A 15,475-nucleotide genomic window follows, 5' to 3' on the forward strand; every position below is an offset into this window, starting at 1 on the left:
AGCTCTCTATCTCCTTCCTTGTCACAGATATTGGCTTTTAAAGTTTTCTCCAGTTTAAAAAATTGATGACCCGGGTCAACATTTTTAGAAAATTTTCAATATTCCCCAATTTGCCCCAAATTTACACACATTGATAGCATTTCTGCCTGGATGCTGCGTCTGAAATTGTAGCTCTCTATCTCCTTCCTTGTCACAGATATGGGCTTTTCAAGTTTTCTCTAGTTTCAAGAATCGATGACCAACATTTTTAGAAAATTTTCAATATTCCCCAATTTGTCTCAAATTTACACAAATTGATGGCATTTCTGTCTGGATGCTGCGTCTGAAATTTTAGCTCTCTATCTCCTTCCTTGTCACAGATATGGGCTTTTTAAGTTTTCTCCAGTTTCAAACATCGATGACCCGGGGGTCAACTTTTTTCCAAAATTTTCAATATTCCCCAATTTGTCCCAAATTTACACAATTTGATGGCATTTCTGTCTGGATGCTGCGTCTGAAATTTTAGCTCTCTATCTCCTTCCTTGTCACAGATATGGGCTTTTTAAGTTTTCTCCAGTTTCAAAAATCGATGACCCAGGGGTCAACTTTTTTCCCAAATTTTCAATATTCCCCAATTTGTCCCAAAATTTCCACAAATTGATGGCATTTCTGTCTGGATGCTGCGTCTGAAATTTAGGTCTCTATCTCCTTCCTTGTCACAGTTATGGGCTTTTAAAGTTTTCTACAGTTCCAGAAATTGATGACCCGGGTCAACATTTTTAGAAAATTTTCAATATTTCTCAAATTTGCCACAAATTTACACACATTGATGGCATTTCTGCCTGGATGCTGCGTCTGAAATTTTAGCTCTCTATCTCCTTCCTTGTCACAGATATGGGCTTTTCAAGTTTTCTCCAGTTTCAAAAATCAATGACCCGCGGGTCAACATTTTTAGAAAATTTTCAATATTCCCCAATTTGTCCCAAATTTACACAAATTGATGGCATTTCTGTCTGGATGCTGCGTCTGAAATTTTAGCTCTCTATCTCCTTCCTTGTCACAGACATGGGCTTTTCAAGTTTTCTCTAGTTACAAAAAATTGATGACCCGCGGGTCAACATTTTTAGAAAATTTTCAATATTCCCCAATAAGTCCCAAATTTACACAAATTGATGGCATCTCTGTCTGGATGCTGCGTCTGAAATTTAAGCTCTCTATCTCCTTCCTTGTCACAGATATGGGCTTTTCAAGTGTTCTCCAGTTTCAAAAATCGATGACCCGGGTCAACATTTTTAGAAAATTTTCAATATTCCCCAATTTGCCCCAAATTTACACACATTGATGGCATTTCTGCCTGGATGCTGCGTCTGAAATGTTAGCTCTCTATCTCCTTCCTTGTCACAGATATGGGCTTTTCAAGTTTTCTCTAGTTTCAAGAATCGATGACCCGCGGGTCAACATTTTTAGAAAATGTTCAATATTCCCCAATTTGTCTAAAATTTACACAAATTGATGGCATTTCTGTCTGGATGCTGCGTCTGAAATTTTAGCTCTCTATCTCCTTCCTTCTCACAGATATGGGCTTTTTAAGTTTTCTCCAGTTTCAAAAATCGATGACCCGGGGGTCAACGTTTTTCCAAAATTTTCAATATTCCCCAATTTGTCCCAAATTTACACAAATTGATGGCATTTCTGTCTGGATGCTGCGTCTGAAATGTTAGCTCTCTATCTCCTTCCTTGTAACAGATATGGGCTTTTTAAGTTTTCTCCAGGTTCAAAAATCGATGACCCGGGTCAACATTTTTACAAAATTTTCAATATTCCCCAATTTGCCCCAAATTTACACAAATTGATGGCATTTCTGTCTGGATGCTGCGTCTGAAATTTTAGCTCTTTATCTCCTTCCTTGTCACAGATATGGGCTTTTAAAGTTTTCTCCAGTTTCAAAAATCGATGACCCGGGGGTCAACATTTTTCCAAAATTTTCAATATTTCCCAATTTGCCCCAAATTTACACAATTTGATGGCATTTCTACCTGGATGCTGTGTCTGAAATTGTAGCTCTCTATCTCCTTCCTTGTCACAGACATGGGCTTTTCAAGTTTTCTCCAGTTTAAAAAATTGATGACCCGGGTCAACATTTTTAGAAAATTTTCAATATTCCCCAATTTGCCCCAAATTTACACACATTGGTAGCATTTCTGCCCGGATGCTGCGTCTGAAATTGTAGCTCTCTATCTCCTTCCTTGTCACAGATATGGGCTTTTCAAGTTTTCTCTAGTTTCAAGAATCGATGACCCGCGGGTCAACATTTTTAGAAAATTTTCAATATTCCCCAATTTGTCTCAAATTTACACAAATTGATGGCATTTCTGTCTGGATGCTGCGTCTGAAATTTTAGCTCTCTATCTCCTTCCTTGTCACAGATATGGGCTTTTTAAGTTTTCTCCAGTTTCAAAAATCGATGACCCGGGGGTCAACTTTTTTCCAAAATTTTCAATATTCCCCAATTTGTCCCAAATTTACACAATTTGATGGCATTTCTGTCTGGATGCTGCGTCTGAAATTTTAGCTCTCTATCTCCTTCCTTGTCACAGATATGGGCTTTTAAAGTTTTCTCCAGTTTCAAAAATCAATTACCCGCGGGTCAACATTTTTCCAAAATTTTCAATATTCCCCAATTTGTCCCAAATTTACACAAATTGATGGCATTTCTGTCTGGATGCTGCGTCTGAAATTTTAGCTCTTTATCTCCTTCCTTGTCACAGATATGGGCTTTTAAAGTTTTCTCCAGTTTCAAAAATCGATGACCCGGGGGTCAACATTTTTCCAAAATTTTCAATATTCCCCAATTTGCCCCAAATTTACACAATTTGATGGCATTTCTACCTGGATGCTGTGTCTGAAATTGTAGCTCTCTATCTCCTTCCTTGTCACAGACATGGGCTTTTCAAGTTTTCTCCAGTTTAAAAAATTGATGACCCGGGTCAACATTTTTAGAAAATTTTCAATATTCCCCAATTTGCCCCAAATTTACACACATTGATGGCATTTCTGCCTGGATGCTGCGTCTGAAATTGTAGCTCTCTATCTCCTTCCTTGTCACAGATATGGGCTTTTCAAGTTTTCTCCAGTTTCAAAAATCAATGACCCGCGGGTCAACATTTTTAGAAAATTTTCAATATTCCCCAATTTGTCCCAAATTTACACAAATTGATGGCATTTCTGTCTGGATGCTGCGTCTGAAATTTTAGCTCTCTATCTCCTTCCTTGTCACAGACATGGGCTTTTCAAGTTTTCTCTAGTTACAAGAATTGATGACCCGCGGGTCAACATTTTTAGAAAATTTTCAATATTCCCCAATAAGTCCCAAATTTACACAAATTGATGGCATTTCTGTCTGGATGCTGCGTCTGAAATTTAGGTCTCTATCTCCTTCCTTCTCACAGATATGGGCTTTTTAAGTTTTCTCCAGTTTCAAAAATCGATGACCCGGGGGTCAACTTTTTTCCAAAATTTTCAATATTCCGCAATTTGTCCCAAATTTACACAAATTGATGGCATTTCTGTCTGGATGCTGCGTCTGAAATTTTAGCTCTCTATCTCCTTCCTTGTCACAGATATGGGCTTTTTAAGTTTTCTCCAGTTTCAAAAATCGATGACCCGGGGGTCAACTTTTTTCCAAAATTTTCAATATTCCCCAATTTGTCCCAAATTTACACAATTTGATGGCATTTCTGTCTGGATGCTGCGTCTGAAATTTTAGCTCTCTATCTCCTTCCTTGTCACAGATATGGGCTTTTTAAGTTTTCTCCAGTTTCAAAAATCGATGACCCGGGGGTCAACTTTTTTCCAAAATTTTCAATATTCCCCAATTTGTCCCAAATTTACACAATTTGATGGCATTTCTGTCTGGATGCTGCGTCTGAAATTTTAGCTCTCTATCTCCTTCCTTGTCACAGATATGGGCTTTTTAAGTTTTCTCCAGTTTCAAAAATCGATGACCCGGGGGTCAACATTTTTCCAAAATTTTCAATATTCCCCAATTTGCCCCAAATTTACACAAATTGATGGCATTTCTGTCTGGATGCTGCGTCTGAAATTTTAGCTCTCTATCTCCTTCCTTGTCACAGACATGGGCTTTTCAAGTTTTCTCCAGTTTCAAAAATCGATGACCCGGGTCAACATTTTTAGAAAATTTTCAATATTCCCCAATTTCCCCCAAATTTACACACATTGATGGCATTTCTGCCTGGATGCTGCGTCTGAAATTGTAGCTCTCTATCTCCTTCCTTGTCACAGATATGGGCTTTTCAAGTTTTCTCTAGTTTCAAGAATCGATGACCCGCGGGTCAACATTTTCAGAAAATGTTCAATATTCCCCAATTTGTCTCAAATTTACACAAATTGATGGCATTTCTGTCTGGATGCTGCGTCTGAAATTTTAGCTCTCTATCTCCTTCCTTGTCACAGATATGGGCTTTTTAAGTTTTCTCCAGTTTCAAAAATCGATGACCCAGGGGTCAACTTTTTTCCCAAATTTTCAATATTCCCCAATTTGTCCCAAATTTACACAAATTGATGGCATTTCTGTCTGGATGCTGCGTCTGAAATTTAGGTCTCTATCTCCTTCCTTGTCACAGTTATGGGCTTTTAAAGTTTTCTACAGTTCCAGAAATTGATGACCCGGGTCAACATTTTTAGAAAATTTTCAATATTTCTCAAATTTGCCACAAATTTACACACATTGATGGCATTTCTGCCTGGATGCTGCGTCTGAAATTTTAGCTCTCTATCTCCTTCCTTGTCACAGATATGGGCTTTTAAAGTTTTCTCCAGTTTCAAAAATCAATGACCCGCGGGTCAACATTTTTAGAAAATTTTCAATATTCCCCAATTTGTCCCAAATTTACACAAATTGATGGCATTTCTGTCTGGATGCTGCGTCTGAAATTTTAGCTCTCTATCTCCTTCCTTGTCACAGACATGGGCTTTTCAAGTTTTCTCTAGTTACAAGAATTGATGACCCGCGGGTCAACATTTTTAGAAAATTTTCAATATTCCCCAATAAGTCCCAAATTTACACAAATTGATGGCATTTCTGTCTGGATGCTGCGTCTGAAATTTAGGTCTCTATCTCCTTCCTTGTCACAGTTATGGGCTTTTAAAGTTTTCTACAGTTTCAAAAATCGATGACCCAGGTCAACATTTTTAGAAAATTTTCAATATTCCCCAATTTGCCCCAAATTTACACACATTGATGGCATTTCTGCCTGGATGCTGCGTCTGAAATGTTAGCTCTCTATCTCCTTCCTTGTCACAGATATGGGCTTTTCAAGTTTTCTCTAGTTTCAAGAATCGATGACCCGCGGGTCAACATTTTTAGAAAATGTTCAATATTCCCTAATTTGTCTAAAATTTACACAAATTGATGGCATTTCTGTCTGGATGCTGCGTCTGAAATTTTAGCTCTCTATCTCCTTCCTTCTCACAGATATGGGCTTTTTAAGTTTTCTCCAGTTTCAAAAATCGATGACCCGGGGGTCAACTTTTTTCCAAAATTTTCAATATTCCCCAATTTGTCCCAAATTTACACAAATTGATGGCATTTCTGTCTGGATGCTGCGTCTGAAATTTTAGCTCTCTATCTCCTTCCTTGTCACAGACATGGGCTTTTCAAGTTTTCTCCAGTTAAAAAAATCGATGACCCGGGTCAACATTTTTAGAAAATTTACAATATTCCCCAATTTGCCCCAAATTTACACAAATTGATGGCATTTCTGCCTGGATGCTGCGTCTGAAATTTTAGCTCTCTATCTCCTTCCTTGTCACAGATATGGGCTTTTCAAGTTTTCTCTAGTTTCAAGAATCGATGACCCGCGGGTCAACATTTTCAGAAAATGTTCAATATTCCCCAATTTGTCTCAAATTTACACAAATTGATGGCATTTCTGTCTGGATGCTGCGTCTGAAATTTTAGCTCTCTATCTCCTTCCTTGTCACAGATATGGGCTTTTTAAGTTTTCTCCAGTTTCAAAAATCGATGACCCAGGGGTCAACTTTTTTCCCAAAAATTCAATATTCCCCAATTTGCCCCAAAATAACACAAATTGATGCCATTGCAGCCTGGATGCTGCGTCTTAAATGTGAGCTCTCTCACTCCTTCCTTATCCAAGATATGGGCGTTTCAAGTTATCTCCTCAGCTGAAAAAAACATTGACCGCGGGGTCAACTTTTTCACCAAAAATTCAATATTCCCCAATTTGCCCCAAAATAACACAAATTGATGCCATTGCAGCCTGGATGCTGTGTCTGAAATGTGAGCTCTCTCACTCCTTCCTTATCCAAGATATGGGCGTTTCAAGTTTTCTCCAGATGAAAAAAAACGTTGACCGCGGGGTCAACATTTTCACCAAAAATTCAATATTCCCCAATTTGCCCCAAAATAACACAAATTGATGCCATTGCAGCCTGGATGCTGTGTCTGAAATGTGAGCTCTCTCACTCCTTCCTTATCCAAGATATGGGCGTTTCAAGTTATCTCCTCAGCTGAAAAAAACATTGACCGCGGGGTCAACTTTTTCACCACAAAATCAATATTCCCCAATTTGCCCCAAAATAACACAAATTGAAGCCATTGCAGCCTGGATGCTGTGTCTGAAATGTGAGCTCTCTCACTCCTTCCTTATCCAAGATATGGGCGTTTCAAGTTCTCCTCGGCTGAATAAAACGTTGACCGCGGGGTCAACATTTTCACCAAAAATTCAATATTCCCCAATTTGCCCCAAAATAACACAAATTGATGCCATTGCAGCCTGGATGCTGTGTCTGAAATGTGAGCTCTCTCACTCCTTCCTTATCCAAGATATGGGCGTTTCAAGTTCTCCTCGGCTGAATAAAACGTTGACCGCGGGGTCAACATTTTCACCAAAAATTCAATATTCCCCAATTTGCCCCAAAATAACACAAATTGATGCCATTGCAGCCTGGATGCTGTGTCTGAAATGTGAGCTCTCTCACTCCTTCCTTATCCAAGATATGGGCGTTTCAAGTTTTCTCCAGTTGAATAAAACATTGACCGCGGGGTCAACATTTTCACCAAAAATTCAATATTCCCCAATTTGCCCCAAAATAACACAAATTGAAGCCATTGCAGCCTGGATGCTGTGTCTGAAATGTGAGCTCTCTCACTCCTTCCTTATCCAAGATATGGGCGTTTCAAGTTATCTCCTCAGCTGAAAAAAACATTGACCGCGGGGTCAACATTTTCACCAAAAATTCAATATTTCCCAATTTGCCCCAAAATAACACAAATTGATGCCATTGCAGCCTGGATGCTGCGTCTAAAAATTTTAACACTCTAACTCCTTCCTTGCCCAAGATATGGGTGTTTCAAGTTATCTCCTCAGCTGAAAAAAACATTGACCGCGGGGTCAACATTTTCACCAAAAATTCAATATTCCCCAATTTGCCCCAAAATAACACAAACTGATGCCATTGCAGCCTGGATGCTGTGTCTGAAATGTGAGCTCTCTCACTCCTTCCTTATCCAAGATATGGGCGTTTCAAGTTCTCCTCAGCTGAAAAAAACATTGACTGCGGGGTCAACATTTTCACCAAAAATTCAATATTCCCCAATTTGCCCCAAAATAACACAAACTGATGCCATTGCAGCCTGGATGCTGTGTCTGAAATGTGAGCTCTCTCACTCCTTCCTTGCCCAAGATACGGGCGTTTCAAGTTATCTCCTCAGCTGAAAAAAACATTGACCGCGGGGTCAACTTTTTCACCTAAAATTCAATATTCCCCAATTTGCCCCAAAATAACACAAATTGATGCCATTGCAGCCTGGATGCTGCGTCTTAAATGTGAGCTCTCTCACTCCTTCCTTATCCAAGATATGGGCGTTTCAAGTTATCTCCTCAGCTGAAAAAAACATTGACCGCGGGGTCAACTTTTTCACCACAAAATCAATATTCCCCAATTTGCCCCAAAATAACACAAATTGAAGCCATTGCAGCCTGGATGCTGTGTCTGAAATGTGAGCTCTCTCACTCCTTCCTTATCCAAGATATGGGCGTTTCAAGTTATCTCCTCAGCTGAAAAAAACATTGACCGCGGGGTCAACATTTTCACCAAAAATTCAATATTTCCCAATTTGCCCCAAAATAACACAAATTGATGCCATTGCAGCCTGGATGCTGCGTCTAAAAATTTAACACTCTAACTCCTTCCTTGCCCAAGATATGGGCGTTTCAACTTCTCCTCAGCTGAAAAAAACATTGACCGCGGGGTCAACATTTTCACCAAAAATTCAATATTTCCCAATTTGCCACAAAATAATACAAATTGATGCCATTGCAGCCTGGATGCTGTGTCTGAAATGTGAGCTCTCTCACTCCTTCCTTATCCAAGATATGGGCGTTTCAAGTTTTCTCCAGTTGAAAAAAAACGTTGACCGCGGGGTCAACATTTTCACCAAAAATTCAATATTCCCCAATTTGCCCCAAAATAACACAAATTGAAGCCATTGCAGCCTGGATGCTGTGTCTGAAATGTGAGCTCTCTCACTCCTTCCTTATCCAAGATATGGGCGTTTCAAGTTCTCCTCAGCTGAAAAAAACATTGACCGCGGGGTCAACTTTTTCACAAAAAAATCAATATTCCCCAATTTGCCCCGAAATAACACAAATTGAAGCCATTGCAGCCTGGATGCTGTGTCTAAAAATTTTAACACTCTAACTCCTTCCTTGCCCAAGATATGGGCGTTTCAAGTTATCTCCTCAGCTGAAAAAAACATTGACCGCGGGGTCAACTTTTTCACCAAAAAATCAATATTCCCCAATTTGCCCCCAAATAACACAAATTGAAGCCATTGCAGCCTGGATGCTGCGTCTGAAATGTGAGCTTTCTCACTCCTTCCTTGTCCAAGATATGGCCGTTTCAAGTTCTCCTCAGCTGAAAAAAACATTGACCGCGGGGTCAACTTTTTCACCAAAAATTCAATATTCCCCAATTTGCCCCAAAATAACACAAATTGAAGCCATTGCAGCCTGGATGCTGCGTCTAAAAATTTGAACACTCTAACTCCTTCCTTGCCCAAGATATGGGCGTTTCAAGTTCTCCTCAGCTGAAAAAAACATTGACCGCGTGGTCAACATTTTCACCAAAAATTCAATATTCCCCAATTTGCCCCGAAATAACACAAATTGAAGCCATTGCAGCCTGGATGCTGTGTCTGAAATGTGAGCTCTCTCACTCCTTCCTTATCCAAGATATGGGCGTTTCAAGTTCTCCTCAGCTGAAAAAAACATTGACCACGGGGTCAACATTTTCACCAAAAATTCAATATTCCCCAATTTGCCCCAAAATAACACAAATTGATGCCATTGCAGCCTGGATGCTGTGTCTGAAATGTGAGCTCTCTCACTCCTTCCTTATCCAAGATATGGGCGTTTCAAGTTCTCCTCAGCTGAAAAAAACATTGGCCGCGGGGTCAACTTTTTCACCAAAAATTCAATATTCCCCAATTTGCCCCAAAATAACACAAATTGAAGCCATTGCAGCCTGGATGCTGTGTCTGAAATGTGAGCTCTCTCACTCCTTCCTTATCCAAGATATGGGCGTTTCAAGTTTTCTCCAGTTGAAAAAACACGTTCACCGCGGGGTCAACATTTTCACCAAAAATTCAATATTCCCCAATTTGCCCCGAAATAACACAAATTGAAGCTATTGCAGCCTGGATGCTGTGTCTGAAATGTGAGCTCTCTAACTCCTTCCTTGCCCAAGATATGGGCGTTTCAAGTTCTCCTCAGCTGAAAAAAACATTGACCGCGGGGTCAACTTTTTCACCAAAAATTCAATATTCCCCAATTTGCCCCAAAATAACACAAATTGATGCCATTTCTGCCTGGATGCTGCGTCTGAAATTTAAGCTCTCTCACTCCTTCCTTGCCCAAGATATGGGCGTTTCAAGTTCTCCTCAGCTGAAAAACACATTGACTGCGGGGTCAACATTTTCACCAAAAATTCAATATTCCCCAATTTGCCCCAAAATAACACAAATTGAAGCCATTGCAGCCTGGATGCTGTGTCTGAAATGTGAGCTCTCTCACTCCTTCCTTATCCAAGATATGGGCATTTCAAGTTCTCCTCAGCTGAAAAAAACATTGACCGCGGGGTCAACATTTTCACCAAAAATTCGATATTCCCCAATTTGCCCGAAAAAAACACAAATTGAAGCCATTGCAGCCTGGATGCTGCGTCTGAAATGTGAGCTCTCTCACTCCTTCCTTATCCAAGATATGGGCGTTTCAAGTTCTCCTCAGCTGAAAAAAACATTGACCGCGGGGTCAACTTTTTCACCAAAAATTCAATATTCCCCAATTTGCCCCGAAATAACACAAATTCATCCCATTGCAGCCTGGATGCTGTGTCTGAAATGTGAGCTCTCTCACTCCTTCCTTATCCAAGATATGGGCGTTTCAAGTTCTCCTCAGCTGAAAAAAACATTGGCCGCGGGGTCAACTTTTTCACCAAAAATTCAATATTCCCCAATTTGCCCCAAAATAACACAAATTGAAGCCATTGCAGCCTGGATGCTGTGTCTGAAATGTGAGCTCTCTCACTCCTTCCTTATCCAAGATATGGGCGTTTCAAGTTTTCTCCAGTTGAAAAAACACGTTCACCGCGGGGTCAACATTTTCACCAAAAATTCAATATTCCCCAATTTGCCCCGAAATAACACAAATTGAAGCTATTGCAGCCTGGATGCTGTGTCTGAAATGTGAGCTCTCTAACTCCTTCCTTGCCCAAGATATGGGCGTTTCAAGTTATTTCCTCAGCTGAAAAAAACATTGACCGCGAGGTCAACATTTTCACAACAAATTCAATATTCCCCAATTTGCCCCGAAATAACACAAATTGAAGCCATTGCAGCCTGGATGCTGCGTCTAAAAATTTTAACACTCTAACTCCTTCCTTGCCCAAGATATGGGCGTTTCAAGTTCTCCTCAGCTGAAAAAAACATTGACCGCGTGGTCAACATTTTCACCAAAAATTCAATATTCCCCAATTTGCCCCGAAATAACACAAATTGAAGCCATTGCAGCCTGGATGCTGTGTCTGAAATGTGAGCTCTCTCACTCCTTCCTTATCCAAGATATGGGCGTTTCAAGTTCTCCTCAGCTGAAAAAAACATTGACCACGGGGTCAACTTTTTCACCAAAAATTCAATATTCCCCAATTTGCCCCGAAATAACACAAATTGAAGCCATTGCAGCCTGGATGCTGTGTCTGAAATGTGAGCTCTCTCACTCCTTCCTTATCCAAGATATGGGCGTTTCAAGTTCTCCTCAGCTGAAAAAAACATTGACCGCGGGGTCAACTTTTTCACAAAAAATTCAATATTCCCCAATTTGCCCCGAAATAACACAAATTGAAGCCATTGCAGCCTGGATGCTGTGTCTGAAATGTGAGCTCTCTCACTCCTTCCTTATCCAAGATATGGGCGTTTCAAGTTATCTCCTCAGCTGAAAAAAACATTGACCGCGGGGTCAACATTTTCACCAAAAATTCAATATTTCCCAATTTGCCCCAAAATAACACAAATTGATGCCATTGCAGCCTGGATGCTGCGTCTAAAAATTTTAACACTCTAACTCCTTCCTTGCCCAAGATATGGGCGTTTCAAGTTCTCCTCGGCTGAAAAAAACATTGACCGCGGGGTCAACATTTTCACCAAAAATTCAATATTCCCCAATTTGCCCCAAAATAACACAAATTGATGCCATTGCAGCCTGGATGCTGTGTCTGAAATGTGAGCTCTCTCACTCCTTCCTTATCCAAGATATGGGCGTTTCAAGTTTTCTCCAGTTGAAAAAAAACGTTGACCGCGGGGTCAACATTTTCACCAAAAATTCAATATTCCCCAATTTGCCCCAAAATAACACAAATTGAAGCCATTGCAGCCTGGATGCTGTGTCTGAAATGTGAGCTCTCTCACTCCTTCCTTATCCAAGATATGGGCGTTTCAAGTTCTCCTCAGCTGAAAAAAACATTGACCGCGGGGTCAACTTTTTCACAAAAAATTCAATATTCCCCAATTTGCCCCGAAATAACACAAATTGAAGCCATTGCAGCCTGGATGCTGTGTCTGAAATGTGAGCTCTCTCACTCCTTCCTTATCCAAGATATGGGCGTTTCAAGTTATCTCCTCAGCTGAAAAAAACATTGACCGCGGGGTCAACATTTTCACCAAAAATTCAATATTCCCCAATTTGCCAAAAAATAATACAAATTGATGCCATTGCAGCCTGGATGCTGCGTCTAAAAATTTTAACACTCTAACTCCTTCCTTGCCCAAGATATGGCCGTTTCAAGTTCTCCTCAGCTGAAAAAAACATTGACCGCGGGGTCAACTTTTTCACCAAAAATTCAATATTCCCCAATTTGCCCCAAAATAACACAAATTGATGCCATTGCAGCCTGGATGCTGCGTCTTAAATGTGAGCTCTCTCACTCCTTCCTTATCCAAGATATGGGCGTTTCAAGTTATCTCCTCAGCTGAAAAAAACATTGACCGCGGGGTCAACTTTTTCACCAAAAATTCAATATTCCCCAATTTGCCCCAAAATAACACAAATTGAAGCCATTGCAGCCTGGATGCTGTGTCTGAAATGTGAGCTCTCTCACTCCTTCCTTATCCAAGATATGGGCGTTTCAAGTTCTCCTCGGCTGAATAAAACGTTGACCGCGGGGTCAACATTTTCACCAAAAATTCAATATTCCCCAATTTGCCCCAAAATAACACAAACTGATGCCATTGCAGCCTGGATGCTGCGTCTTAAATGTGAGCTCTCTCACTCCTTCCTTATCCAAGATATGGGCGTTTCAAGTTATCTCCTCAGCTGAAAAAAACATTGACCGCGGGGTCAACTTTTTCACCAAAAATTCAATATTCCCCAATTTGCCCCAAAATAACACAAATTGATGCCATTGCAGCCTGGATGCTGTGTCTGAAATGTGAGCTCTCTCACTCCTTCCTTATCCAAGATATGGGCGTTTCAAGTTTTCTCCAGTTGAAAAAAAACGTTGACCGCGGGGTCAACATTTTCACCAAAAATTCAATATTCCCCAATTTGCCCCAAAATAACACAAATTGATGCCATTGCAGCCTGGATGCTGTGTCTGAAATGTGAGCTCTCTCACTCCTTCCTTATCCAAGATATGGGCGTTTCAAGTTCTCCTCGGCTGAATAAAACGTTGACCGCGGGGTCAACATTTTCACCAAAAATTCAATATTCCCCAATTTGCCCCAAAATAACACAAATTGAAGCCATTGCAGCCTGGATGCTGTGTCTGAAATGTGAGCTCTCTCACTCCTTCCTTATCCAAGATATGGGCGTTTCAAGTTATCTCCTCAGCTGAAAAAAACATTGACCGCGGGGTCAACATTTTCACCAAAAATTCAATATTTCCCAATTTGCCCCAAAATAACACAAATTGATGCCATTGCAGCCTGGATGCTGCGTCTAAAAATTTAACACTCTAACTCCTTCCTTGCCCAAGATATGGGCGTTTCAACTTCTCCTCAGCTGAAAAAAACATTGACCGCGGGGTCAACATTTTCACCAAAAATTCAATATTCCCCAATTTGCCCCAAAATAACACAAATTGAAGCCATTGCAGCCTGGATGCTGTGTCTGAAATGTGAGCTCTCTCACTCCTTCCTTGTCCAAGATATGGGCGTTTCAAGTTCTCCTCAGCTGAAAAAAACATTGACCGCGGGGTCAACTTTTTCACCAAAAATTCAATATTCCCCAATTTGCCCCAAAATAACACAAATTGAAGCCATTGCAGCCTGGATGCTGTGTCTGAAATGTGAGCTCTCTCACTCCTTCCTTATCCAAGATATGGGCGTTTCAAGTTTTCTCCAGTTGAAAAAACACGTTCACCGCGGGGTCAACATTTTCACCAAAAATTCAATATTCCCCAATTTGCCCCGAAATAACACAAATTGAAGCTATTGCAGCCTGGATGCTGTGTCTGAAATGTGAGCTCTCTAACTCCTTCCTTGCCCAAGATATGGGCGTTTCAAGTTCTCCTCAGCTGAAAAAAACATTGACCGCGGGGTCAACTTTTTCACCAAAAATTCAATATTCCCCAATTTGCCCCAAAATAACACAAATTGATGCCATTTCTGCCTGGATGCTGCGTCTGAAATTTAAGCTCTCTCACTCCTTCCTTGCCCAAGATATGGGCGTTTCAAGTTCTCCTCAGCTGAAAAACACATTGACTGCGGGGTCAACATTTTCACCAAAAATTCAATATTCCCCAATTTGCCCCAAAATAACACAAATTGAAGCCATTGCAGCCTGGATGCTGTGTCTGAAATGTGAGCTCTCTCACTCCTTCCTTATCCAAGATATGGGCATTTCAAGTTCTCCTCAGCTGAAAAAAACATTGACCGCGGGGTCAACATTTTCACCAAAAATTCGATATTCCCCAATTTGCCCGAAAAAAACACAAATTGAAGCCATTGCAGCCTGGATGCTGCGTCTGAAATGTGAGCTCTCTCACTCCTTCCTTATCCAAGATATGGGCGTTTCAAGTTCTCCTCAGCTGAAAAAAACATTGACCGCGGGGTCAACTTTTTCACCAAAAATTCAATATTCCCCAATTTGCCCCGAAATAACACAAATTCATCCCATTGCAGCCTGGATGCTGTGTCTGAAATGTGAGCTCTCTCACTCCTTCCTTATCCAAGATATGGGCGTTTCAAGTTCTCCTCAGCTGAAAAAAACATTGGCCGCGGGGTCAACTTTTTCACCAAAAATTCAATATTCCCCAATTTGCCCCAAAATAACACAAATTGAAGCCATTGCAGCCTGGATGCTGTGTCTGAAATGTGAGCTCTCTCACTCCTTCCTTATCCAAGATATGGGCGTTTCAAGTTTTCTCCAGTTGAAAAAACACGTTCACCGCGGGGTCAACATTTTCACCAAAAATTCAATATTCCCCAATTTGCCCCGAAATAACACAAATTGAAGCCATTGCAGCCTGGATGCTGCGTCTAAAAATTTTAACACTCTAACTCCTTCCTTGCCCAAGATATGGGCGTTTCAAGTTCTCCTCAGCTGAAAAAAACATTGACCGCGTGGTCAACATTTTCACCAAAAATTCAATATTCCCCAATTTGCCCCGAAATAACACAAATTGAAGCCATTGCAGCCTGGATGCTGTGTCTGAAATGTGAGCTCTCTCACTCCTTCCTTATCCAAGATATGGGCGTTTCAAGTTCTCCTCAGCTGAAAAAAACATTGACCACGGGGTCAACTTTTTCACCAAAAATTCAATATTCCCCAATTTGCCCCGAAATAACACAAATTGAAGCCATTGCAGCCTGGATGCTGTGTCTGAAATGTGAGCTCTCTCACTCCTTCCTTATCCAAGATATGGGCGTTTCAAGTTCTCCTCAGCTGAAAAAAACATTGAC

This window comes from Genypterus blacodes, unplaced genomic scaffold, assembly GCF_046128005.1.
Source record: "Genypterus blacodes isolate CSIRO-AG114 ecotype Tasmania unplaced genomic scaffold, CSIRO-AGI_Gbla_v1 ptg000070l_1, whole genome shotgun sequence".
NCBI lineage: Eukaryota > Metazoa > Chordata > Actinopteri > Ophidiiformes > Ophidiidae > Genypterus > Genypterus blacodes.